Below are 27885 nucleotides of genomic sequence, written 5' to 3'. Positions count from 1 at the left end.
TGCGCCAAACGGTGCCTCGCCAAGGTGCCTCCTCCATTTGTTCAGCTTCTGGACACCTCATTTTTATTGCATTTGTTGCACGATGTGCCCACATGATTTTTCTCTGTCATGTAAGATGATACATGTTCATATCTGGATTTGATCACAGTCACGCACACCATTTCTTAAGCCAGCACTGAAGTAACTTCTCGCACAAATACCACATCACAGGCTTGATCAAGGCAATGCTGGCCATGAAGGCCAGTGTTGCCAGCACTGCAAGTGAAGAGGAACCGTTTCTGCTGTTATTGTTGCAGCCATTGACTGAACAGTGGAGTAGACGGCCTGTGACAAGCATGCTGCAAGCCAGCCCTTCCAGGCCATGGCCTGGATCCCCTGACCTGTGTCCTCAGTCCATCCGTGGCCCTGGCCCATGACTGACCCAGGTGACCATGTTGCTTCTTCCAGTCCTCTTCTGACTGCTTTTCCTTCACAGATGGGTTGGCTCTGTTCCTGCAAACAGCCACAAAAATAAAACCTCACGCGAGTCACCACCTGCAGCGTGTGGTCTAAAATGACAATACTCCCCCCCACCCCCCGCTTTGCCAATAATGCAATGTACTTTTTTTACAAGATCATTTTCAAAGGTAACTGCTTATAATAATACAATTTATTCTTTATAGCTGCGGGGCAAGGCGAGCTCTAAATGAGGCATGTCTTCCATTAGAACCCTACAGAAACAAACTAATAGGCTGCAGAGAAAGCCATTTGTAAATGTTCCTATAATTCACATGATTCATTAAACAGAGATGGAAAATGATAGCATTTTCCCCTGGAAAAAAAAAATCCTTATGGAATTACATGCTGCGATCACTTAGCTCAACTCTTTTATTGAGTAAGCATCTTGTCCTGCTGATGTGGAGATTATAAAGGCCTGGAGACATGTATAGTTTCATTTGCTAAATTTAGAAGTTTTTGTTCTATTCGCTTTTCCCCCAGAAGAGAGGCACACCTTTGCTTACTCACAAGGTCTCAGGAAATAGCAGCACATCTCTTGTTTGTGCTGAGTCTCAGCCACCCACCACCCCTCCTGCCTGGCTAGGTGGCTCAGTGTCATCGGGGAAGCTAGGAAGAAGCCGCAGGGAGGAGGGATGTACGGTTTCCATTGCAGGGAAGTTAACTGTCATTTAGCAAAACCTGAACTCAGTTTTGCTCCTGTACTGTTTTTCTCACTGAGGTGGACCCAGAGAACTGGGAACTGTGCAATGATGCATATCTCCAGGTTTCTGGCTTAGCAGTGGTATAAGCAGAAGAAATCTGTCTGGCAGGGACTCAGGATCTTGTGTCTCCAGTCCCACCCTCCAGTAACCACGCCCATTGCACAGCACTGATCTTTAAAAAAAAAATGGGCAAAACCCATCAGAACAGAAGACTGAGGGGAGATAGGATCGCGCTCTTCAAGTACTCGAAAGGTTGTCACAGAGAGGAAGGCCAGGATCTCTTCTTGATCATCCCAGAGTGCAGGACACGGAATAATGGGCTCAAGTGACAGGAAGCCAGATTCCGGCTGAACATCAGGAAAAACTTCCTGACTGTTAGAGCAATACGACAATGGAACCAGTTACCTGGGGAGGTGGTGGGCTCTCCCACACTGGAGGCATTCAAGACGAGGCTGGACAGCCAACTGTCAGGGATGCTCTGACCTGGATTCCTGCATTGAGCAGGGGGTTGGACTCGATGGCCTTGTAGGCCCCTTCCAACCCTACTATTCTATGATTCTATGATCTGCATGAGCCAAATTCAGCAGGCGCAGCTATCCCAGCATGAGAGGACTGTGATGTACCTGCCTGTCCTAGACCTATGAAAGATGAGGAGCTTGTCAGAAAAAGAGGTGGCAGCCCTGCTCAGAATACATTGGAAGGCATGGGTGCTGAGGGTGAAACATGCAGGCACAGAAGTACTGATGCAGAGAACCCCAGCAAGGCAAGCCTTCTCTGCTCAGGAGATGTCACTGCACTGCCATCTCTTCACCATCTGCACTGGTGAAACAGTCATCAAGCACAAGGGCCTTCTGAGCATGTTTCCCTGAAGTTACACGAATCAGTGGGATCCCTCTCAGCACAAGCGTGGACATCCAGTATATTTTAAACATCCCCCCAACACTTTGCTGAGGATCACAAGGTATTCGCTGTGTTCTCCAGGAAACTGCAATCCCCACTCATTCCCAGCATACTTTGTTGTTGTTGTTCAGTCGTTCAGTCGTGTCCGACTCTTCGTGACCCCATGGACCATAGCACGCCAGGCCTTCCTGTCCTGCGCTCTCTCCTGGAGCGTGCTCAAGTTCATATTCATTGCATCCGTGATGCTGTCTAGCCATCTCATCCTCTGCCGTCCCCTTCTCCTTTTGCCTTCAGTCTTTCCCAGCATCAGGGTCTTTTCCAGGGAGTTTTCTCTTCGCATTAGGTGGCCAAAATATTGGAGCTTCAGCTTCATTATCTGTCCTTCCAATGAGCACTCAGGGTTGATTTCCTTTAGGATGGACTGATTTGACCTCCTTGCAGTCCAGGGGACTCGTAAGAGTCTTCTCCAGCACCACAGTTCGAAAGCATCAATTCTTCGGCGCTCAGCCTTCCTTATAGTCCAGCTCTCACAGCCATACGGTACTACTGGGAAAACCATAGCTTTGATTAGACGGACCTTTGTCGGCAAGGTGATGTCTCTGCTTCTTACTATGCTGTCTAGGTTGGCCATAGCTTTCCTCCCAAGGAGCAAGCGTCTTTTAATTTCATGGCTACAGTCACCGTCTGCGGTGATCTTGGAGCCCAAGAAAGTAAAATCTGTCACTGCTTCCATTTCTTCCCCTTCTATATGCCAGGAAGTGATGGGGCCAGATGCCATGATCTTCGTTTTTTTAATGTTGAGTTTCAAACCAGCTTTTGCACTCTCCTCTTTCACCCTCAACAAGAGGCTCTTTAGATCCTTTTCGCTTTCTGCCATTAGGGTGGTATCGTCTGCATATCGGAGGTTGTTGATAATTCTCCCAGCAATCTTAATTCCGACCTCTGATTCATCCAACCCGGCATTTCTCATGATGTACTCTGCATATGCAGCCTTGTCGTACTCCTTTCCCAATTTTGAACCAATCGGTTGTTCCATGTCTGGTTCTTACTGTTGCTTCTTGACCCTCGTCCAGGTTTCTCAGGAGACAGGTAAGGTGGTCTGGTACTCCCATCACTTTAAGAATTTGCCACAGTTTGTTGTGATCCACACAATCAAAGGCTTTAACATAGTCAATGAAGCAGAAATAGACGTTTTTCTGGAATTCTCTTGCTTTCTCCATGATGCAGCGAATGTTGGCGATTTGATCTCTAGTTCCTCTGCCTCTTCGAAACCCAGCTTGTACTTCCGGTAGTTCTCGGTTCGTATACTGCTGAAGCCTAGCTTGTAGGATTTTGAGCATCACCTTGCTGGCATGTGAAATGAGCGCAATTGTGCGGTAGTTTGAACACTCTTTGGCGTTGCCCTTCTTTGGAATTGGAATGTAAACTGACCTTTTCCAGTCTTGTGGCCACTGTTGAGTGTTCCAGATTTGTTGGCATATTGAATGCAGCACTTTAACAGCATCATCTTTTAGGATTTTAAATACTTTACTTTACAGCATACTTTACAGGACTGTTTATGCTGGGATGAAAGAGGTGGGAATCAAGAACCTCTGGCGCAGCCTGGGGTTCAGCTCCCTATACCCTCTGTTTCACCCTGTGACCAGGTTGATAAATCAGAGGTTGGATTGAGAACAGGGCCTGTTATCTCAGGATAATAATATCACCTGAAGGGAAACGGTAGGTGAACAGCAAACGCCTCCAGAAGGGAATGTTGGAGGAGACATCCATTACACAAACAATGTGTGTGCATTGATGGGACATTCCACTTAAACCCACCTCATTTCACAAGTCAGCAGAGAAGAAAAGCCGCTTTTTATTCATCAGTGACATGACATCTGAAATTTTGTCAGCTACCTGCCCTGAAAGAAATGACTGAAGTCTGTCTGTTAAGTAGTCTACTATATTTGCCTAAATGACTGGGACCACAACAAGCTGTTGTCCCCAACCCAGGCCCCCTCCCCGTTTTCCTAGTCAGTATCATGCTTGGGGAGAGGAGCATGGGAAGCGTCTGGGGGGAAGGAGGGGCCAGAGCCCAGCTGCACCTGTGGGTCCTGAGCCTGTGTTTGCCCCAGCCCTGCCCACCAGGTGTTTAAGGCACGGGTGCCAGAGGCCGCGCCTCAGCCACACCTGGGCAACGCGCCCACTTGGCGTCGCACAGGAGGCCACCCGTGTCAAGAGACTTCTCCAGTCCAAGAGGCCCCACAGGAACATACTGCGGCATGACGACTCCTCTCGAAACATCTGAAGAGTGTTCTATGGGATTCGGTCTCACCAATGTTCTGTTCTAGCAAAGTGGGAGCTATAGTTACTCTGTGATACTTTATTTAGGACTGGTGAAGCCACTATACAGGGGTCCTTATCTCAAACCTATCTTAATGTATGTTTGTGACATATTTTTCTTTTTTTTTAGTTAGAATTATATTTTTGTGTTTTTTATAGTTTTAGAGCGGATAAAGCTAAAATATCCATTTTCAGCTGCTAAAGTTTGTCAGTGCTTACAGAAACAATTTTAAAGCAGGAAGTCTGCAATTTCATCTTTTTAGCTTGCTTGCTTGTCTCAAACTTTTATTATTATTTTAAAATAATTTTGTAAGTAGTTTTTATCTTGGCAGATGACTTCCCATTTTTAAATGTTTAAGGTTCTCTTTTCTTAATTGCTGACAGTTTTCCTTTTAACTTTTCAGCTATATTAATTGTTATTGGTCAGAGGTTTTTATTGCATGGTTTGGTAAAGCTTTTATGGTATAAACACCTATATTATTAACAACTATTAACAACGTTACCGTGGCTGGGACCTGATAGAGTACCTGTTGGGCTTCACTGGTGGGTTGCTATAATCTTTTATTTTTTATTGTTTTTACATAATGGTCCTAACCAGAGGAGGGTATAAACAATTGGGACTGGTACCAATGACAGAAGATGTGGCATCCTTTGTTAAGGCCCATAATCAACCTAAAATCACTCAATTTTCCATTCCAACTCTGAAAAAAGAAAATTACCAGTTACTGAGGCCCAGGCTCTGAGACTAGGCTAGCTGATGTGGAGATTCTGGATTGGTCATTTGGCCCTCAATGTATAATGAAGTCCTTGGATTTGAAAACTCATATTATGCTTAAAAATAAATAACCAACGTTGCAAAGGGCAAGAAAGGGGCAGACAGCAGTGCTGGATGCACAAGCTTTTCAGCCCTTCTTCTGGAGATGGAGGGAGCACACAGCCACCATAAGGCATCCTCTGCCACACCTGGGAAGCCTCTACAGCACTGCACATGGTGGCCTCAGCAGCAGAGGGGGACAACTGGCAGCAGACAGAGCCACCTCTCCTGCCTCGCGACCACCTCCCCTTCCCCACTGCCCCTCCTGCAATGATGTAGTAATGGGGGACTTCAAATTTTTCCCAATATTTGTTGGGAGACAAATTCTGCAAAACATGGCCCCTCCAGGAAATTCCTGACTTGTGTGGCAGATAACTTCCTCCTACAGAACGTAGAGGAAGGAACTAGAGGATCGGCTATCCTTGACTTGATCCTAACCAACAGAGGTGACTTAGTGGATAAAGTAGCAGTTACAGGAGCTCTGGGGGAAAGCGACCATGTTGTACTTGAGTTCTTGGTTCTAAGGGAAGCAAAAGCCGAGTGTAGTCAAACGCGTACCCTGGATTTTAGGAAAGCTGATTTAATAAACTCAGAACAATGATCAGTAAGGTCCCATGGCAAGCAACGCTAACGAGAAAAGGAGTCCAAGATGGGTGGGAGCTTTTAAAAAAGGAAATTCTCAAGGCACAATTACAAACAATTCTAACAAGAAGAAAAGGTGGAAGACAACAGAAGAAGCCAATGTGGCTTCACAAAAAGCTGAGAGATGACCTGAAAACAAAAAAGGACACATATAGGAAGTGGAAAGAAGGCCAAGCAACAAAAGAAGAGTACAAGCAGGTAGCCCAGAATTGCAGGGATGGTGTCAGGAAGGCTAAAGCTGAGAATGAGCTGAGGTTAGCGAGGGATGCTAAAAACAACAGAAAGGCTTTCTTCAGCTACATGCAAAGTAAAAGACAGAGGAAAAAAATGGTGGTTCAGCTACTAAATAAGGATGGCAAAATGATAACAGATGACAAAGAAAAGGCAGAAGTGCTCAATTGCGACTTTGGCTCAGCCTTCTCCCAAAGGAGGGTCTATGACCCCCCTGGCAAAGGCGAAGTACAGGCTGAAGGGGCAGGATTGCAGCTTGAGATCGATAGGTGTATGGTCAAGGAACACCTCATTACTTTGAATGAGTTCAAATCTCCAGGGCCAGATGAACTGCACCCTAGAGTAATAAAGGAACTGGCAGAAGAACTCTCAGAACCACTGCCTATTCTCTTTGAGCAATCATGGAGGACGGGTGAAGTGCCAGATGACTGGAGGAGGGCTAAAGTTGTCCCTGTCTTCAAAAAGGGTAAAAAAGAGGAACCCGGGAACTACAGACCAGTCAGTCTGACATCAATCCCTGGGAAAATTCTGGAGCAGATGATAAAGCAATCCATCTGGAAGCACCTTGAAAACAATGCAGTGATGACTCGAAGCCAACATGCATTTGTCAAGAACAAATCCTGCCAGATGAATCTGATATCATTTTTTGATCAGGTAACCTCCCTTGTGGACTGTGGGAATGCTGTGGACATAATATACTTTGACTTCAGCAAAGCTTTCAACAAAGTGCGCCATGATCTCCTGATGAGCAAACTAGCTCAAACTGGGCTAGGTGAAACAACGATCCGGTGGATCCACAGTTGGCTACAGAATCTGATAAGAGTGCTTATCAATGGGATCTTCTCCAACTGGGGAGAGGTAAGGAGCGGGGTACCGCAGGGCTTAGTCCTGGGCCCAGTGCTCTTCAACATTTTTATGAATGACTTGGAGGAGGAGGTGCAGGGAATGCTGATTAAATTTGCAGATGACACAAAAGTGGGCGGGATGGCTTATACTTTGGAAGACAGAAACAAAATTCAAAGTGATCTTGATAGACTGGAGCACTGAAAACAACAGACTGAAATTGAATAGGAATAAATGCACCTAGGAAAAAGAAACCAAATGCACAGTTACAAGATGGGGGATATGTGGCTAGGGATGTACGAAAGTCACTTACCTGTTCGCGGATTATGTTGATGGTGGGGGGGGAGGCGTTCCATCCCTCCCCCCGGAATCCTCAACGGGGGGAGAAGTGATCCGTTCCTCCCCCCCGGAATCCTCGATGGCCGGCTGTGCTCTGCGGCAGCTCCACGGAGCAGCCGGCCAGGCCCAACCCAGCCCAGAGCCGTCCGCAGCCGGATTTCCGGCCGCGGAGGGCTCTGGGGAAAAAACAAAACCGCGTACGCAAATGACAGCGGCTATGGCCGCCGCCCTTTGTGTTCCTTATTTTTGGCCGTCTGAATCTACGTAAATATTTACGTAGACTATGATGGCAACAATAAAGGGGAACGCAAATAGCATAGCAGGCGCTATTTGTGTCCCTTTTTTATTCACCGTTTTAGCCTACGTAAATCTTTACGTAGGCTAAAACGGCAAATCAAAAAGGGACGCAAATAGCGCCCGCTACGCTATTTGTGTTCCCCTTTATTTTCGCCGTCATAGTCTACATAAATATTTACGTAGACTAAGACGGCCAAAAATAAGGAAAGCAAATGGCGGCGGCTGTAGCCGCCACCATTTGCGTACGCATTTTTGTTTTTTTTTAAACCCACCCAGCCATGATAGGCTACGTAAAGATTTATGTAGCCTATCATGTCTTTTTTTTTTTTTTTTAACAAGACTGGAAATGGCTGCAGCGGCAGCCGGTTGGAAGACCAGCCGCCACCAGAGCTGCTGCCGGAGCCGCCGCCGCCCGGAAGATCCGCCCCAGGTAAGTCTCGTCCCGGGGGGGATCTGCGGGGGGCGGGGGGGCAGGCCGTTCCGCCATAGAGTTCGGGGAGATCCGTGGCGGAATGCTCTGACATCCCTAGTCCCTGTTCTTTGCTGTAATAGGCTACATAAATCTTTATTTATGCCATTTGCGTCCCAGCGGCCAGAGCCGGCTGGCACCTCTGTGGACTCACTGCAGAGCGGAACTGGCCAGGGCCGGCGAGGATTCCAGGGAGGAGGAACAGATTGCCTCCCCCCCTGCAGACTCCCGCAGACCAAAGGTAAGGGGGTTTCGTACACCCCTATTTGGGGCTGCATAGAAGCATAGCTTCCAAATCCCGGGAAGTACTAGTCCCCCTCTACTCAGCACTGGTTAGGCCTCCTCTGGAATACTGTTTTCAGTTCTGGGCACCACACTTTAAGAAGGATGCAGACAAGCTGGAGAGGGTTCAGAGGAGGGCAACAAAGATGACCAGGGGACTGGAAACAAAGCCCTATGAAGAGAGACTGAAAGAACTGGGCATGTTGAGCCTGGAGAAGAGAAGACTGAGGGGAGATAGGATAGTGCTCTTCAAGCCCTTGAAAGGTTGTCACAGAGAGGAAGGCCAGGATCTCTTCTCGATCCTCCCAGAGTGCAGGACACGGAATCATGGGCTGAAGTGACAGGAAGCCAGATTCTGGCTGAACATCAGGAAAAACGTCCTGACTGTTAGAGCAATACGACAGTGGAACCCATGACCTGGGGAGGCGGTGGGCTCTCCCACACTGGAGGCGTTCAAGACGAGGCTGGACAGCCATCTGTCAGGGATGCTCTGACTTGGATTCCTGCACTGAGCAGGGGGTTGGACTCGAGGGTCTTGTAGGCCCCTTCCAACCCTACTGTTCTATGATTCTATGAAAATAAGTAAGCAGCTGCTGTGGGAATTCTTCTCCAGAGCTGGAAGAAGACAAATGCTGCCAGATAAAGACCTTTTGTAACCACTGCATTTTAAATGGAGCTGCCCTCTCTCTCCCACAATATAGAGTGTTTTCATTTGTATTTCACAAAACCTGCAAATTTAAGGGTACAACTTGGCAAATCAAAGGCCTCAAAAATATGTTTTCTATTTGTATGAAGGCCTTACGAAGAGAACAATGGGAATAGAGATAATATTGTTGTATCCCACAGCCTAGAGATATTTCCAGGAGAATGGAGAATTATGTCTTCATTCTTTGTAATAGTGTCAAAAACAATATAGTCCTAATTTGCAGGTAAGATAAGATTATAATGAAAACATACCAGAGGGTGCTGAATTCTGGAAGAAATCTAAGATGAGCACCATATTTCGTTGGAAGTAGCCATGTGTTGCAAAGATGTGCTTTCGCCTGGCCACGCTGCCTGCCAGCACCGATCACCACCCGAGGCAGCAGCCCTTTCTTTGCTCTCGGCTGACAAGGAGGCAGCATGTCTTCAAGAACAGGCAGCATCTCAACTTTGGACGCAAACCAGCTTATGTTTCCCAGCTCACCCTATATGCCTATTTCTCCCTGGAAAATCATCTTTATTTTCCAGCTGCCTGGGCTGGTAAATCTGTCTCTGTTGTCCATGTATTTGTCTTTGGAGGGTCTCTTATTATACTGTTCTTAAACTGTGAGTTGCTAGAGTTACCATTCTAGTTTTTAGTTATATGTTGTTTGTGTATATTGTCTGTGTGCTTTTATGCAAATGGATTTTAAACTGTTTATATTGTATTTGATGTTTAACTTCTGTACACCACCCAGATAGCTTTGGCTTAGGGATGTTGCGAGCACAGCTCGGGGTTCGGGAATTCATTGAGCAACCCCCGCCTGCAGCCCCTGAACTGTGCCCGTCGAGACGCTGTCTTTGTTTGCCCCCCACTCGTGCCCACTGACGCTCCAAAGTAATCACCGTGAACCCGTTCGATGAGCGCTGCCATTTTCGTGCCTTTGCTTTCTAGGAAAAACAGGAAGTTTTAAAAATGCGCATATTCAAATATGCGCAGTTTGGAGCTGGGAAAGCTAAATAAGCGCACTATTAGAGGTATAATCCCTCTAATATTGCACTTATTTAGCTTTCCCAGCTCCAAACTGCACATGTTTGAATATGCACATCTTTTTTAACTTCCTGTTTTTCCTAGAAAGCAAAGGCGTGAAAATGGCGGCGCTCACTGAACGGGTTCATGGTGAGTGCTGGGGAAGTCACCAAACTTGTGGGTGGCTTGAGCGCAGGTTCGGGGGGGAAGCGAGCAGGGACGCTGCTTCGGTGAGTGCACAGAGAACCAAACTAGGGTGAGTTCTTACATCCCTACTTTGGCTATGGGGCAGTATAGAAATGTAATTAATAATAATAATAATCATTCTTCAGGATCTAGCTTCTTCTCCAGTCTTTAGGAGTTCAGTCTCGGAGTGGACACATCTCTAACAGGCATGCATGAAGGCACCAGACATTGCACACTGCCGCTGCTGAGTTCTCTCCTAGCTCCTGTGCCCTGCGGTAAACAAGCCTTTGGATGTGTACTGCAAATCCGTGCACATCTCCCCATTTACCTCGGCCTCCACTTCTTCTGTTGTCTTGCTTGTGTCACATTATAAATTGTGAACTCCTTGGGGCAGGGTCCTGTTCTTGTGTACTTTGTAAAACACCATGCATTCTGATGCAAATAGAAGAAGAAGATGACGACAACATTGGATGGTCAGTGCTGGCAAGACGACGATGAATCCCCCTGGTAATGGCTCCCCATTCTGTGAACCACAGAAAGGGCTTTCTTAGGAGGGCATATCTTCCTGGAAAAGGCCCTTTGAGATGCTTCAGTGAGGCCTAATAAAATCATCGCCAGGCAATATAACATGCTTTTTTAAAAAAAAGTAACCCTGTCTCGCGTTTGTCTCTCTACACCTTGGCTCCCAGCAGCAACTGCACATTATCATGCAAAATGCGTAGTTGTAGGCAAAGATTGTAAATTAGCCTCATACAGCTCCTGGGAGACCAGAATTCACAGTCTGTGATTTAGCAGAGTGAGTGGCAGGCTGGTCCCCACCCACCCCACATACACCACCATCCCAAAGCTTTAAAAGAGAAACAATCACCCAAACAACGGAGCCAATCGGGGCTGGAGGCCCTGAAAATGGGGAGGGGGGTGCCGAGGCAAAGTGTTGGGGGCACAGTGCCACCGCTGTGTTAAACCAAGGGACTCCAGTTCCTCTGGCAGGTTGAACTGGATCTGGCCTGAAGATGGGAGAAACCATTTGAATTGCAGAAGGAAAGACAAGGAGGAAGGAAGGAAGGAAGGAAGGAAGGAAGGAAGGAAGGAAGGAAGGGCACAGCCTTCATTGCCCATCTAACCGCTGGCAGTGATGGGGCTGGGTGTACCTCGCTTGGGAGGCTGTTCCTGATGCTGGGAGCCACCACTGAGGAGGCCCTCTCCCACGCACCTGCCTACTGTGCCTCTGATGGCAGAGGGACACAAAGGAGATCTTGGGCCTTCAGCAGAGTTCTTGGGCGGGCTGTTCTATGTATGAGGTGAGAGGGATGGAATGAGGAGTGGCTTCATTTCAAGCACAGGAGGACACAGGGGCCTCCTAGGGGACTTAGAGTCAGGATGGGGAGAACACTGTTCAGTTCGCAACTGGATAAAAACTCACCAAATTCACACTTCCTAAATCTATATGTGATCCAAAACACTAATATTCCTAATGAAATTGCAGTGGAGGTGAAGAATAGATTTAAGGGACTAGATTCAATAGATAGGGTCCCGGAAGAACTATGGATAGAAGTTCGCAACATTGTTCAGGAGGCGGCCAGCAACAAAAAACGTCCCAAAGAAAAAGAAAACCAAGAAGGCAAGATGGCTGTCTGCTGAGACACTGGAAGCAGCCCAAGAAAGAAGGAAAGCAAAAGGCAACAGTGATAGGCGGAGATATGCCCAATCTTTTGGTATTTGCCCATCTCAGAATTTTGTGATGCTCTTCTCCAAACAAACAATGCACACAAAAAATGCATCTATTAGGGAGAAATGCACAAAAAATGCATCTAGTTTGGTGAAAAAATGTACAAAAATGCATTATACAATGGGAAACTGCTTGCTAAACTGCATATATTAGAGAAAGTTGCATACAAAAATGCATACACATTTGTGTGCAGACTTTGTTTTTCCTGTAGTCACAAACTAATGTGGAAACAGAATGGAACAAACCAAAGAGTGGAAAAATGAGAAACTGGGATTGACAGGTTTGTCCAGCTGCAGTTCACCAGCCCCAGAATGCAGCAGCTGACCGTTGTTTTCTTCAGGAGGTGCCTTGGCCCGGCCTCCCCTGGCTGTCTGGGCTGGCCTAGGGACACCTGTTCGCCGCCACCCTCTGCCTGCGGTGTGGCTCTTTCCCCCCAGATTCCTGAGACCCCCCCACACCCACAGTCCCCAGCCTACCTTCTGGTCAGCCCCATTCTCAGACTGCTGGTGCTCTTCATGCCCTTTCATTTTATTTTATGCAATATACAAAACATTTCAACATATATAGAATTCAGTCTTAAGACTGAAATTATAATATCACATGCCGCTTAATATTGATGCTAAATTCAAATAACTTATCTACATCAAAAATAGTTCCAGCAGAAGTACTGAAGGCAGTCTCCAGATATCACAGTTACAATTTGCTTTTTGATAGACAGTTAATTTAATAATCTAAAGTCTCAAATGATTTTAACCATTCCAGCTTTTTTGCTTCCATTACCTTCCATATGTGATTCTTGCTGCAGTAAGTAGATATAAAAGGGGATTAAATGCTTAGAGGGTCAATAGCTGTAACAAAGTTCAATAAACATATAATTGGATCCAGAGGTAATTGTAATTGAAATATTTCAGTAAGAAGGTTTCTTGCCATTTTCCAGGACTTGGTGGTGGCTTTAAGAACATAAGAAGAGCCCTGCTGGATCAGACCAAGGGTCCATCTAGTCCAGCGTTCTGTTCACACAGTGGCCAACCAGCTGTCGACCAGGGACCCGCAAGCAGGGCATGAGCGCAACAGCACCCTCCCACCCATGTTCCCCAGCAACTGGTGTACATAGGCTGACTGCCTCTGGTACTGGAGGTAGCACATAGCCATCAAGACTAGTAGCCAGTGATAGTATTTTCCTCCAGGAATTTGTCCAACCCCCTTTTAAAGCCATCCAAACTGATGGCCAATACCACATCCTGTGGTAGCAAATTCCATAGTTCGACTCTGTGCTGTGTGAAGAAGTCCTTCCTTTATCTGTCCTGAATCTCCCACCAATCAGCTTCATGGAATGACCCTGTGTTCTAGTATATTGAGAGAGGGAGAAAAATGACGTTACACTAACTGGCCTATAATTTCCCAGATCCTCCCTGGATCCCTTTTTTAAAAATTGGTGTTACATTGGCCATCTTCCAGTCCTCTGGTACAGAGGTTGATCTTAGGGACATATTGCGTATTTTGGTTAGAATGTAGCAGCCATATCGGGGGTCAGACTAAGTAGCCTCATGCAGTCTCATGCTTCATGTTCTTGCTGAGCTCTTTCTCCCTTGAATATATTGTTGTAAGCTGACGAGACACAGGAATTCCTTATCTTGTCAAAGGTCATACAATCGTATATCTTGTTCTCTGCTGTTCTCTTCTGTTCTCTCCTTATCACGGCTACCCTATAACCCAGTTCTTGTATTATAAACAATGGTGCTAGGAGAAGAAATGTTGAGGACTACAACCCCACGCGGGAAGGGGAGGAGGAGCCATTTCATATGTGTTACAATGTCTATAAAAACAATGTGCTAATGTATTTCGGGGCTTCTGGCTCTTTGGAAATGATTCCAGCCTTAAGCCCGCGCGTTAAATAAAGAATCTCTTTTTCCTTCACTCCGTGGTCTCTCTGACTCTGGGTTCTGCAACAAGAAGATCAGCAATTTCATATTTGAGTTCTTTACGAACCCTAGAATGGATACCATCTGGGCCCGGTTATTTCTTTGCTTTCAATTTATCAATAAGGTTGAGAACGTCATCTTTTGTCACCACTATTTGCCTCAGTTCCTCAGACTCCCTTCCTGAAAACATCAGGTCAGGCACAGGTATCTGTCCTATATCTTGTGCAGTGAAGACAGATGAAAATAATTCATTCAACTTCTCTGTAATCTCTTCATCCTCTTTCACTACTCCTTAACTCCATTGTGATCCAGTGGTCCAACTGCCTCCCTACCTGGTTTTCTGCTTCTGATATATTTCAAGAATTCTTTATTGTTGGCCTTGATGTTGTTTCCAATATGCTCTTCAAAATGCCTTTTTGCATCTCTGTTGTCTGCTTGCACCTCCTTTGTGCAAGCTTGTGCTCCCTTTTGTTTTCCTCACTTGGGCAAGGCTTCCATTTTCTGAAGGAAGCCCTCTTTGCTCTAATAACACTGCTCATTAGCCATGCCAGTGATCTCTTGTGCTTGGTGCTACCTTTCCTAACCTGTGGTATACATTTTAGCTGGGCTTCTATTATTGTGGTTTTGAGTAATCTCCAAGCATTTTGAAGGGATTTAATCCTCTTGACTTCCCCTTTTAACTTCCTTTTCACCACTTCCCTCTTTTTAGTGATGTTTCCTCCTTTGAAGTAAAATGTGACTGTGTTGGACTTCCTGGGCAATTTTCCACTTAAATATATTAAATTGGATAGCACTGTGGCCACTGTTTCCAGTTGGTTCAACAATATTTACATCTCGTACTAGGTCCTGGGTGACACCATTTAGGATTAAATCCAAGGTTGCCTCCCCTTTGGTCGATTCCATGACCAACTGTTCTAGGGCACAATCGTTTAGGGCATCAAAAAATTTAACCTCTTTGTCATGACTGGAACATATATCCAGTCAATGTGGGGGTAATTGAAGTTGCCCATTATTACAACACTTCCTTGTTTGGAGGCCTCCCTGATTTTGTTTTCCATCTCAAGGTCACTCTGAGCATTCTGGTCCAGGGGACGATATCACGTTCCTAGCACTAAATTAGTTTTGGAGCCTGGTATTGTCACCCACCTCCAGCAAAGGAGATCGCTACCTTGTCGTGGTGCTGAAGCTTGAGCACCTCAGTGACGCCATAAGCTAACCCGTGAAGGGACACCCAAGATGGGAAGGTCATGGCAGAGAGGTCAGACTAAATACGATCCCTGGGGAAGGAAACGGCAACCCACCCCAGTATTCTTGCCATGACAACTTAATGGATCAGCACAACCAGAGATACGTTGGTATATCACCGGAAGATGGGACTCCCAGGTCGGAAGATGGTCAAAATGCTACTGGGGAGGAACAGAGGATTAGTTCAGCTAGCCCCAGATGTGATGACACAGCTAGCTCAAAGCCGAAAGGATGGCTAGCGGCCAACGGTGCTGGTGGTGAATGAGAAATCCGATGTTCTAAAGATCAACACACCATAGGAACTTGGAATGTAAGATCTATGAGCCAGGGCAAATTGGATGTGGTTACTGGGGAGATGTCAAGATTAAATATAGACATTTTGGGTGTCAGTGAATTGAAATGGACTGGAATGGGCCACTTCACATCAAATGACCACCAGATCTACTACTATGGACAAGCGGACCACAGAAGAAATGGAGTAGCCTTCATAATTAATAATAAAGTGGCTAAAGCAGTGCTTGGATACAATCCAAAAAACGATAGAATGATCTCAATTTGAATTCAGGGTAAGCCATTTAACATCACAGTGATCCAAATATACAGCAACCACAGATGCTGAAGAAGCAGAAGTAGGTCAGTTCTACGAGGATCTGCAGCACCTACTGAATAATACACCAAAAAGAGATGTTATTTTCATTACAGGAGACTGGAATGCTAAGGTGGGTAGTCAAATGACACCTGAAATTACAGGCAAGCATGGTCTGGGAGAACAAAATGAAGTGGGACATAGGCTGATAGAATTTTGCCAAGACAACTCACTGTGCACTGTGCACAAACACTCTCTTCCAACAACCTAAAAAATGACTTTATACATGGACTTCACCAGATGGTCGACACCGAAATCAGATTGACTACATCCTTTGTAGCCAAAGGTGGTGGACATCTATACAGTCGGTAAAAACAAGACCTGGAGCCGACTGTAGTTCAGATCACGAACTTCTTATTGCACAATTTAGAATCAGGCTAAAGAGAGTAGAGAAGACCCACAGATCAGTTAGATATGAGCTCACTAATATTCCTAATGAAATTGCAGTGGAGGTGAAGACTAGATTTAACAGACTAGATTTAGTAGATAGGGTTCCGGAAGAACTATGGACAGAAGTTCGCAGTGTTGTTCAGGAGGCGGCCGGCAACAAAAAACGTCCCAAAGAAAAAGAAAACCAAGAAGGCAAGATGGCTGTCTGCTGAGACACTGGAAGCAGCCCAAGAAAGAAGGAAAGCAAAAGGCAACAGTGATAGGGGGAGATATGCCCAATTAAATGCAGAATTCCAGAGGTTAGTCAGAAGAGAGAAGGAATTATTTTTAAACAAGCAATGTGCGGAAGCAGAAGAAGATAATAGAATAGGAAGGACAAGAGACATCTTCCAGAAAATTAGAAACATTGGAGGTAAATTCCAGGCAAAAATGGGTATGATCAAAAACAAAGATGGCAAGGACCTAACAGAAGCAGAAGAGATCAAGAAAAGGTGGCAAGAATATACGAAGATCTGTATAGGAAGAATAATAATATCGGGGATAGATTTGACGGTGTGGTCAGTGAGCTAGAGCCAGACATCCTGAAGAGTGAGGTTGAATGGGCTTTAAGAAGCATTGCTAAGAACAAGGCAGCAGGAGATGACAGTATCCCAACTGAACAGTTTAAAATCTTGCAAGATGATGCTAGCAAGGTGATGCATGCCATATGCTAGCAAATTTGGAAAACACAAGAATGGCCATCAGATTGGAAAACATCAACTTATATCCCCATACCAAAAAAGGGAAACACTAAAGAATGTTCAAACTATCGAACAGTGGCAGTTATTGCACATGCCAGTAAGTATCAAGATCTTGCAAGGTAGACTCCAGCAATTCATGGAACGAGAATTGCCAGATGTACAAGCTGGGTTTAGAAAAGGCAGAGGAACTAGAGACCAAATTGCCAATATCCATTGGATAATGGAGAAATCCAGGGAGTTTCGGAAAAACATCTATTTCTGTTTTATTGACTATTCTAAAGCCTTTGACTGTGTGGATCATAACAAACTGTGGCAAGTTCTTGGTGGTATGTGGATACCAAGTCATCTTGTCTGCCTCCTGAGGAATCTAACGACCAAGTAGCAATGGTAAGAACAGACCATGGAACAATGGACTGGTTTAAGGTTGGGAAAGGAGTACGGCAGGGTTGTATACTCTCACCCTACCTATTCAACCTGTACACAGAACACATCATGCAACATGCTGGGCTTGATGAATCCAAGGCTGGAGTTAAAATCGCTGGAAGAAACATTCACAATCTCAGATATGCAGATGATACCACTTTGATGGCTGAAAGTGAGGAGTAGCTGAGGAACCTTATGATGAGGGTGAAAGAAGAAATTGCAAAAGCTGGGTTGCAGTTAAACCTAAAAAAAACCAAGTTTATGGCAACCAGTTTGATTGATAACTGGCAAATAAAGGGAGAAAACGTGGAGACAGTGACAGACTTTGTATTTCTAGGCACAAAGATTACTGCAGATGCTGACTGCAGCCAGGAAATCAGAAGATGTTTACTTCTTGGGAGGAGAGCAATGACAAATCTTGATAAAATAGTCAAGAGCAGAGACATCACACTGACAACAAAGGTCCACATAGTTAAAGCAATGGTATTCCCCGTAGTAACCTATGGCTGCGAGAGCTGGACTATAAGGAAGGCTGAGCGAAGGAAGATAGATGCTTTTGAACTGTGGTGCTGGAGGAAAATTCTGAGAGTGCCTTGGACTGCAAGAAGATCAAACCAGTCCACACTCCAGGAAACGAAGCCAGAGTGCTCACTTGAGGGAAGGATATTAAAGGCAAAACTGAAGTACTTTGGCCACATCATGAGAAGACAGGATACCCTGGAGAAGATGCTGATGCTAGGGAAAGTGGAAGGCAAAAGGAAGAGGGGCCGACCAAGGGCAAGATGGATGGATGATATTCTGGAGGTGACGGACTCGACCTTGGGGGAGCTGGGGGTGGCGACAGCCGACAGGAAGCTCTGGTGTGGGCTGGTCCATGAAATCATGAAGAGTCAGAAGTGACTGACCGAATAAACAACAACATTGTCACCCACAGCACTTCTGTGGAAGAGCCTACCCTTTTTAGGTGTTCTAGTCCACTCAACACTATGCCCTCTCTGACATACAGGGTAACACCTCCCCCCAGTATGCCCTTCCCTGTCCTTCCTGTAGAGCTTATATGCAGAGATGACCATGTCCCACTGGTTCTCTCCATTCCACCAGGTTTCTGTAATGCCCACTATGTCCAAGTTCTCCTTTAAAACCAAGCACTCCAACTCTCCCATTTTGGTTCAGAGGCTTTTTTGTAAGGGGTTTCCCCTCTGGGATTTAGCTCCCTTCACTATGCCCTTGTTTTGGCATCAGCTGCTGTTTATCAATTTTAAATGATTACCTGAGGTACTTCAATAGATAATTAAGTAATTTCACTTGCCTTTCCCTCACACCATTGCTTAACTCACTTGTTTGCTGACGCTTTGTCCCCAGGGCTGAGGCGCCTCATCACTGGGGCTCCTTGTGCCTTCATTTCCCTCAACACCCTCCCACTTGCACCCTCAGATCCATCCAGCCCAACCCCTGCCTGAGAATGACAGGATTTACTCACTCTGGAATCCTTTTCTCGGCTGTTTTTCTCAGATGTCCAGGATCCTCAGGTCTGCTGATGGAGCCATGTGGTTGGCCTGATGACATCCCCACACTGCTGCCAGGCCCCCGCACAAAGCAAACACAACTCTTGCCCTCTTCTTCTTCAGCAGCCCTTCAGGGATGGGAGGCCTTTCAACTGCATGGAGAAACCTTAACACAATGAAATGATGTACCCAGAAAGCCGGGAAGAGCACAAGAACAGCCTTCATAGATCAAACCAAAGCCCTACTCAGGCTATCTAAATCTAAATCCAAGGACAATCATCAACATGTAGGGTGAGGGAGCCCGCCCACCCTCTCCACCATCATGTTTATCACTCTCTGCACTTGGAGGGCAACTCTGTGAAGCAGAGAGCCTCCTATGTCCAGGGGGGATCTCCACAGGCTCCAGAACGCTCATTTTCCAGTGTCCAGCATCATTTGGAGAGCTCCCATAGACACAGAAGGCTCCCTCTTCACCAGGTCGCCCTTCACCATTTAGAGGGTGATGAACATGACGATGGAGGGGGTGTTGCTGCTGCTCTTCCCCTCCTCGCACATTGCTCCTCCGCAGATGTAGAAAACATGAGCAGGGCTCAAATTCCCATTTAATCTGGTATTCTGTGGCTGGACAGATGCTTTCCGGGGGGTTGCAGCTGAAATTGAGGGGACCAGAAGCCTCTTGCAATTCGGTCTAAGCAGTTCCACCTCGTCATCTTAAATATGAGACATGGGGAAGTGGCTGCACTTAGAAGAAGATGAAAGCGTGAGGGCTGGCTACTGCTGCTGCTGATTTCTTTATTGCAGGAAATCCCACGGCAAAAGCTTAATGGCTTCACTCTTCAGAAATCACATAGCTGATGTTCAGTAGCTATAGGCTGTATGAAATTCCAGAACAGTCCAAAGCGAAACACAATCACTGTGACGGAGGGCATTTCTACACCAGCCTAAAATCCTGCATTTAAAATGGGGCTTTCTGCTTCTGTTTTAAATGCAGGATCACCACGGACTCCCTTTACATGTGCTTCCTCCCCCGCCCCCTTCTCCCCGCATCAAAGTCTTCCATTCTCTTTCATTGATCTCGCTCCTCTTCTTCCCACTTTAACTCTTTTCACGGAGGAAACTGAAGTGGAACACAGTGGGGTAACTTGATAGCTCTTTATCTGCGATCTATTTAAAAATGGAGCAAAGGGCATTTCGGCCAGGAGGGTCACAGCAGGGTCACAGCAGCATGTAAAGAGCCCGCAAACTTCTGTGAAGGAGCCATCTCAATCACAGCATAAAAGCTCAGTGTGAAGGAGCCCTGAGATCTTCCTCAACATGGTTTCCCCGTTGTCATTCTCCATGATTCTGAACTCAAGGGAAGGGACTCTGGATTCCTGGGTACCTAACCCTGGCAATCCTTTCACGGGGTTCCAACCCCGGACACGGAAAGGGAATGATTCCTGGAATGACCCCATCAGGCAATCAAGGAATAACTTCTTGAGGGGCCTAAACCACACCCACAGAGAGTCCAACTTGGTTGATAACTCCAGGCTCCATGGCCAAGGCCAAGATCAAGGGAAGGGTAAACTCAGACACGCAGGGAGTCCCGTGCCACCGCGCTCGCACTGGTAACTCCACACTGCCTGCATCCAGGCAGAGGAAAGTCCAAAAGTCGTAGATCAAACCCAGCCTGCCAGTATGCTGAGCTGACAACAAAGAAAGACACAATCCACAGCAAATGAGAGTTGGTCTATTAAAAGCCTCACAATACTTTTCATGGCGAGTCTTTAGCAATCCAGTGAATTCGGCCCCCCAGAGTCCGTGGCGGAACGAATGCACTTACCCCTACCACCCTAGACGCAACAGGCCGAATCTCCCCTCCTGGCAGATTCCATTCCGCTGTCCTGAATGGAACCAGGAAGTGATCGAATGCAAATGGCTGTCAGGTGCGCCTTAGCGGCCTCTTTCAGTAGATTCCAATAGCCAACTCAAGACACAGACAAAAGGATTCTTTTCAAGGCTTTAATCCTTTTACAACTTAATGACTCTTTCAGATACTAATCACCAGAGACTAAGCAATGAACAGCAGAGTGGCCTATGCTCTGGGTAGGCAGCTGGTCCCCGTTTGAAGGAGAATCACTTGCAGACCCTGAACTTATGGGCTAGGGAGAGATCCTCCCTCTTTCCCTTGGGTCCACGGGATGCGGCCGTTGCTTGCATGCCAAATGGGCACTACGCCTCCTTTCCGCGCCCTCCATCGCTCGTCACTCCCTGCGTCTCCGCCAAGTGTCTAGCAAGCCCCCCTCCTGCACTTTCTCACTGCCAGGGTCACTATCTATCTCAGGAATGCTGGCAGGAGGAATCTCTGCCAGCTGCTGTGCCTGTGAGGGATGAGCTGGCTCCTCTCCCATGGATTATTGATCCTCCTCAGAATCAGAACTGCTCTGGGGTTCTATTGGCTCAGTTTCCACCCTGACATCATCCCCACTCCCATGAGGCCCCCCCTCGTGCTCCTCCCCTGGGGTCCCAGGTTTGTGGGGGTACAGCTGGTGGAAGCGCCTCAGCAGCAACGGAGCATGCACATTTTCCGTGGGTTCCCAGGTTCGCTCATCTGGCGAACCTTCCGGTCCACTAGATATTGCAGGCGGCCATGAGAAAGGCGGGAGTCCAGAATCTCCATGACCTCAAACTCCTCCTCCCCCTCCACCAGCACTGGCAGTGGGAGGGAACCAACCGAATGATGGGGGTCGCCAGAAACCAGGGGGGACAGCAAGGACCGATGAAAAACAGGATGGATCTTCATGGACGGGGGGAGAGCCAGGCAAAAAGCAACAGGGTTAATCTGGGCCGTAATCTGGAAAGGCCCCATGCAGCGAGGTGCGAGCTTCCTTGCTGGTGAGTGAGAGGGGAGGTATTGGGTGGACAACCAAACCCAGTCCCCCCGGTTGCAGAGATGGACCCAGCTGGCGCCGCCGGGCTGCAGAGGCCTTGTAGGCTGTCTTGGCTTGCTCGAGGGAGTCCCGTAAGAGGCGGTGTACCGCTCACAACCCCTCTAAAAAGTCATGGGCCGCTGGCACCGAAGAGGGAGCTAAGGTGGACGGGAAAGCCTTGGGGTGGTAACCAAAATTGGCAAAAAATTAGGGATGGGAGAAAGGGACTTACCTCATCCCGCAGCTTGCTTCGCGGTGGGGGGGAGGCGCTTTGCTTCTCCCCCCGAAGTTCAGGCGAGGGGGGGGAGGCGCCCTGCCTCGCCCGTCCGAAATTCAGGCCGGGGGGGAAGCGCCCCATCCCTCGCCACCGAAATTCAGGCTGGGTAGGAGCGCCCCGTCTACCCGGCCGCGAAAAAAAAAGTAAAAAAACACACACACACACCTGTGATAGGCTATGTAACGATTTACGTAGCCTATCACGGCTAGATTTCCAAAGTCAGACGTGATAGGCTATGTAAATCGTCACGTAGCCTATCACGGGTGACTTTGAAAAAAAAAAAAAAGGGCGTACGCAAATGGCGGCTCCCATGGGTACCGCCATTTGCGTTCCTTATTTTGGCATGTCTAGTCTACGTAAAGATTTACGTAGACTACGGCAAAAATAAGGGCAACGCAAATAGCGTGCCCTTATTTTTGCCGTAGTCTACATAAATCTTTACGTAGACTAGACGTGCCAAAAGAAGGAACGCAATTGGCGGTGCACAATGGGCGCCGCCATTTGCGTACGTGCTTTTTCCCCCCCCAAAGTCAGCTGTGATAGGCTACGTGACAATTTACAGAGCCTATCACAGCTGACTTTGGAAATCTAGCCGTGATAGTCTACGTAAATCGTTACGTAGCCTATCACAGGTGTGTGTTGTTGTTTTTTACTTTACTTTTTTTTTTTTTGCAATGGCGGCGGCGGCAGCCGGTCAGGAGACCGGCCGCCGCCCCCGCCCCCGCCGAAACGCTGCCGGGACCCGCCACCGAGAGGGACATTCGCCGAAGGTAAGTCCCATCCCGGGGAGGGGGCGGGGGGCCGGCGGAGAATTTCCCCAACACTTTCGGGGGGCCGAATGCATCGGCACTTGGCCTCCCGAAGATTCGTGGAGAAATTCTCCGCCAACCCTACTGAAAAAATGGAGTTTGGTGGGTGGAAGCATGGTAGGCATTGTTATAAGCAAATTCTGTGAGAGGCAGCAAGGAAAACCAGTCGTCTTGCTGGCCATTGACATAACAGCGCAAATATTGCTCCAGAGTCACATTGGTACGTTCGGTCTGACTGTCCGTCTGTGGATGGTGGGCGGAGGAAAGACGGAGCGTCACATGGAGAAGCCCAAGTAGCTCCCTCCAGAAATGGGCAATGAATTGGGCCCCCCTATCCGAAATGGGATCCTCGGGCCATCTGTGGAGCCGGAAAACATGCGCCAAAAACAGCTCCACCGTCTCCCTGGCTGTGGGCAACCCAGAGCAGGGGATGAAATGGGCCATCTTAGAAAACAAATCCACCACCACCAGAATGGTGGTCTTACCATGTGAGGGAGGCAAGTCAGTGATGAAGTCAAGGGAGAGCAGTTTCCAAGGTCCTGAGGGGGTAGGCAGGGGGTGAAGCAAGCCTGTGGGCTTGCCTGAGCGGGCCTTCACCCACTGGCAGGTTGGGCAGGAGGCGACATAGGTCTTGACATCGTGACATACACGAGGCCACCAAAAATCCCACGTCACTCCGTGCAGGGTCTTGGCAAAGCCAAAATGCCCAGTGGTGGGGGAGCTGTGGCACTGATGGAGGACCTTCTTCTCACAGAGGGGTCTAGAAGGCACATAGACCCAACTGGAATGGTAAAGCAGGCCACCTCGCAAAGAGAAGGGGGTAGAGTGGGGGGGCAGAGGCTAGCCCCAATTACTCCACTTTTGTGCGAACAAAAGCATCCTGAGCCTGTGCAGAGTGAAGGAGCTCCTCCCAAGAGTGAGGCACCGCAGCTGCCGCCAGGCTCTTGGGGGGAAGAATTAGAGGGGGGGATTTCCCTCACCCACCGGGCACTTGCAGCGGGGGGGGGGGAATCGGAGGTGGTGGGGGTTGAACCGCAGCTTGTAGATTTTGTACGGCAGTCGTCAGTTGAGCCACTTGATCACGGAGAATCTGGTTGTCTTGCACCAGAGCTTGCACCACCGGGTCCCTGGCACCCTCCATTCGGCAGTAGGAGAAGAGAGAGAGAGAAAAAAGAGGAACGGGGACCAAGCTGTCAGGAGCGTCCTGGTGGCCTCTTTCAGTCTACTCCAATAGCCAACTCAAGACACAGACAAAAGGATTCTTTTCAAGGCTTTAATCCTTTTACAACTCAATGACTCTTTCAGATGCTAATCACCAGCAACTAAGCAAGGAACAGCAGAGTAGCCTATGCTCTGGGTAGGCAGTTGGTCCCCGTTTGAAGGAGAATCACTTGAAGACCCTGAACTTATGGGCTAGGGAGAGATCCTCCCTCTTTCCCTTGGGTCCACGGGTAGGTAGGGATGTACGAAAGGGACTTACCTTGTCCCGCAGCTTTTTTCGCGGTGGGGGGGAGGCGCTTCGCTTCTCCCCCCGAAGTTCATACGAGGGGCGGAGGCTTCCTGCCTCGCCCGGCCGAAATTCAGGCCAGGAGGGAGGCGCCCCATCCCTCGCCGGCAAAAGTCAGGCCGGGTAGAAGCGCCCTGTCTACCTGGCCGCGAAAAGAAAAAAAAAAAGAAAAAACCACCCCCGTGATAGGCTACGTAACGATTAACGTAGCCTATCACGGCTAGATTTGCAAAGTCAGCCGTGATAGGCTACGTTAATTGTTACGTAGCCTATCACAGGGGTGTGTTTTTTTTTTTAACTTTCCTTGTAATGGCGGCGGCGGCAGCCAGTCGAAAGACCGGCTGCCACCCCTGCCCCTGACGAAGACCCGACGAACCGCCGCCGGGAACCACCGCCAGGAGGGACATTCATGAAAGGTAAGTCCCATCTCGGGGGGGTGGCGGGGGGGTGGCAGGGGGGGTGGCGGAGAATTTCACCGCCGATTTCGGGGGGCTGAATGCGTTGGCGCTTGGCCCCCCGAAGTTTCAAGGAGAAATTCTCCCCCATCCCTACGGGTAGGCTAGCCAGGGAGTCACAACATGAACCCCCCTTCTTCTCCCTCAACTGACACACAAACCTTCGGGTAGAACCAGCTCTTTAACAGGCAAAAACGAAAGTCTTTGCTAAGCAGAGTGCCGAAACTCAGGACGCCACAGGGAGATGGGGTCGCCTTGTACTTGCATTCTTTACGTAGCCATCAATCTTCTTTGGGAGGTGGGAGTGGTGTGATCTGCAGGGCTTGAAAGTAGAGCTTCACAGTTTGTTTGTTTCTAATTGTAAATCCCAGATTCGAAACAAGACAGGATGAGGTAAAGGGCAACCAAATCTTTGCTTTGTCAGGGGCAATGAATGACCCAGGTCAGTCCTGATCCACTGGGGTCTCAAAAAGCAAAACAGTCTTGCACCCCTATGCCCCCCCCCCATTAGGTTATAAATGTCCTCGGACAGCTCTGTATGTGTCACTTTGGGGTTCTGTACAGCATCTCTCCCCCCCCCCCCGCAAGACACTAAAACATAATGTAGTTGCAGTAATCAGCCACAGCAATTTTAGTCATCCATTTCAAACTGGTGGATTATGCCCAGTGGAGGTGCACTTGAGATCAAACCTCAAACCAATCTCACTTTTTTGTGCAGTTATAAAACTTCTTGTGCTGAAATGCTTTAGTGAGGAGGCAGAATTGAGGGTGAAGGAGAAGAAAAAAAACCCAGCTGAGATTGCAACAATCCACCCACTTCAGAAAAGATAAAAAGCTCTCAGTCGAGCGTACAAAAATGAAAAAGAGTTTAGCAAAATCTTGGCCCCACTGGCACACCGGCGCAGCTTCTTCATTACCATCCTGTGTGTGGAAACGAGAGCCGTGCTCCTGGCAATGTGGCAGAAACTAACAAGATTGCGGGTCACCGCACACTGAATCTTCCCAGGGCTCCTGCGCTGAAAAAAAAGAAAACCACTTGCATTAAATACTGGAGCACTGATCTTCCATTCTCGCTCACGGAGTGTTCAGCAGCCTTCCATGGGTGCCAATCTATTTCCTCTGGTTTCCTCTGCCTTCTGGCAATGGGGGTGAAGGCTGGTACCAAGGTGGGTCTTGTACTCCTTGTTCACTGCCAGAACTACTGCCGGATATGTTTCTTTTTCGGGTGTGGGTAGTCACTACTTGACCAGAACAAGAGTTGGATGTTAAATCTAGCAGTACTTTCAAGCATCCCATGGGAGTAAGGGATGAAGAGGCAGTGAGGGTTGTTCTGGAGGGAGAAAGAGAGAGAGTGCAACTATGTCTGTCCACTCTAGAAGACTACACACTTTTAAGGATAATTTTAGCTACCAAAAATACCTGTGGGGCAGGTCTTGTAAAGGAGTGGCATGGTTGCTATTCCCTCATTATTGCTTCCCATGCTACTCCAGCAATGTTTGGACAGTGTTTTTCATAGAATAATAGAACGGTAGGGTTGGAAGGGGCCTACGAGACCCTCGAGTCCAACCCCCTGCTCAATGCAGGAATCCAAGTCACTGCAGCCCTGACAGGTGGCTGTCCAGCCTAGGGATGGCCGAGAATTCTGCCACGGATTCCAGTGAGGCCGAATGCACTGGCATTCGGCCCCCCGGAATCCGTGGCAGAACGGCCTCCTGACCCCCCGCCCACCCCGTGGAACTCCCTGGGACGGCACTTACCTGGGGCGGATGCAGCCGATGCGGCGGCGGATGCGGCGGCAGGTGCAGCGGCAGGGGTGGCAGAAGGTACAGTGGCGGCGGCAGGTGCGGCGGCAGGTGCGGCGGCAGATGCGGCGGCAGGTGCGGCAGGGACGGGGGCAGCAGGTGCGGTGGCGGCGGTGGCAGCAGTGGCAGCGGAAGGTGAAGCGGTGGTGGAAGGTGCGGCGGCAGGGGCAGCAGTGGGGGTGGGGGCAGCAGGAGCGGCAGCAGCGGGGGCGGCGGTGGAAGGTGCAGCGGCAGAAGGTGCAGGGGTAGCGGGGGCGGTGGGTGCGGCGGAAGGGGCGGTGGAGGTGGCGAAGGGGGCGGCAGCAGAGGCGGCAGTAGCGGTGGTGGGGGCGGCAGTTGCAGTGGGGGCAGCGGCAGGGGTGGCTGGTCTCCTGGCCGGCCACGGCTGGGCGCAGAGTATACAAATGGCAGCAGCTACGGCGGCCACCATTTGTGTTTGCTATTTTTAGCAGTTCTAGCCTACGTAAATATTAGGGATGGCGGAGAATTTCTCCCCGAAACTTCGGGGGCCGAGCGCCAACGTGTTCGGCCCCCCGAACAAGTTTTGGGGAGAAATTCTCCGCCCCCCCACCCCCCGCCCCCCCCCTGGGACGGGACTTACCTTTGCCGAATGTCCCTCCTAGATTTACGTAGACTACGGCGAAAATAAGGGCAACGCTATTTGCGTTGCCCTTATTTTCGCCGCAGTCTACGTAAAGATTTATGTAGACTACAGCGACCAAATAAGGAACGCGAATGGCGGCTCCCTATTGGGGCCGCCATTAGCGTACGCGCTTTTTTTTTTTTAAGTCACCCGTGATAGGCTACGTGACGATTAACGTAGCCTATCACGGCTGACTTTGCAGATCTAGCCGTGATAGGCTACGTTAATCGTCACGTAGCCTATCACGGGGGCGTTTTTTTTTTTTTTTTAAACAATGGAGTTCGTGGCCGGGCGAGGCGGGAAGCCTCCTCCCCGGCCTGAATTTCGGCCGGGCGAGGCGGGAAGCCTCCCCCCCGCCTGAATTTCGTCCGGGCAAGGCAGGAAGCCTCCCCCCGGCCTGAATTTCGGCCGGGCAAGGCGGGAAGCCTCCTCCCGGCCTGAATTTCGGCCGGGGCGAGGCGGGAAGCCTCCCCCCCCAGCCTGAACTTCGCAGGGGGAGCAGCGAAGCGCCTCCCCCCCACCGCGAACAAGCTTCGACGACAGGTAAGTGACTTTCGTCCACCCCTAGTAAATATTTATTTACGTAAACATAAATATTTACGTAAATGTAAATATTTACGTAGGCTAGAATGGCAAAAAATAGCGAAC

Source organism: Heloderma suspectum, chromosome 10 (assembly GCF_057233095.1).
Source record: "Heloderma suspectum isolate Gila_16-S chromosome 10, 16-S_ref, whole genome shotgun sequence".
Taxonomy (NCBI): Eukaryota; Metazoa; Chordata; class Lepidosauria; order Squamata; family Helodermatidae; genus Heloderma; species Heloderma suspectum.
This window is presented reverse-complemented; position numbering follows the sequence as displayed.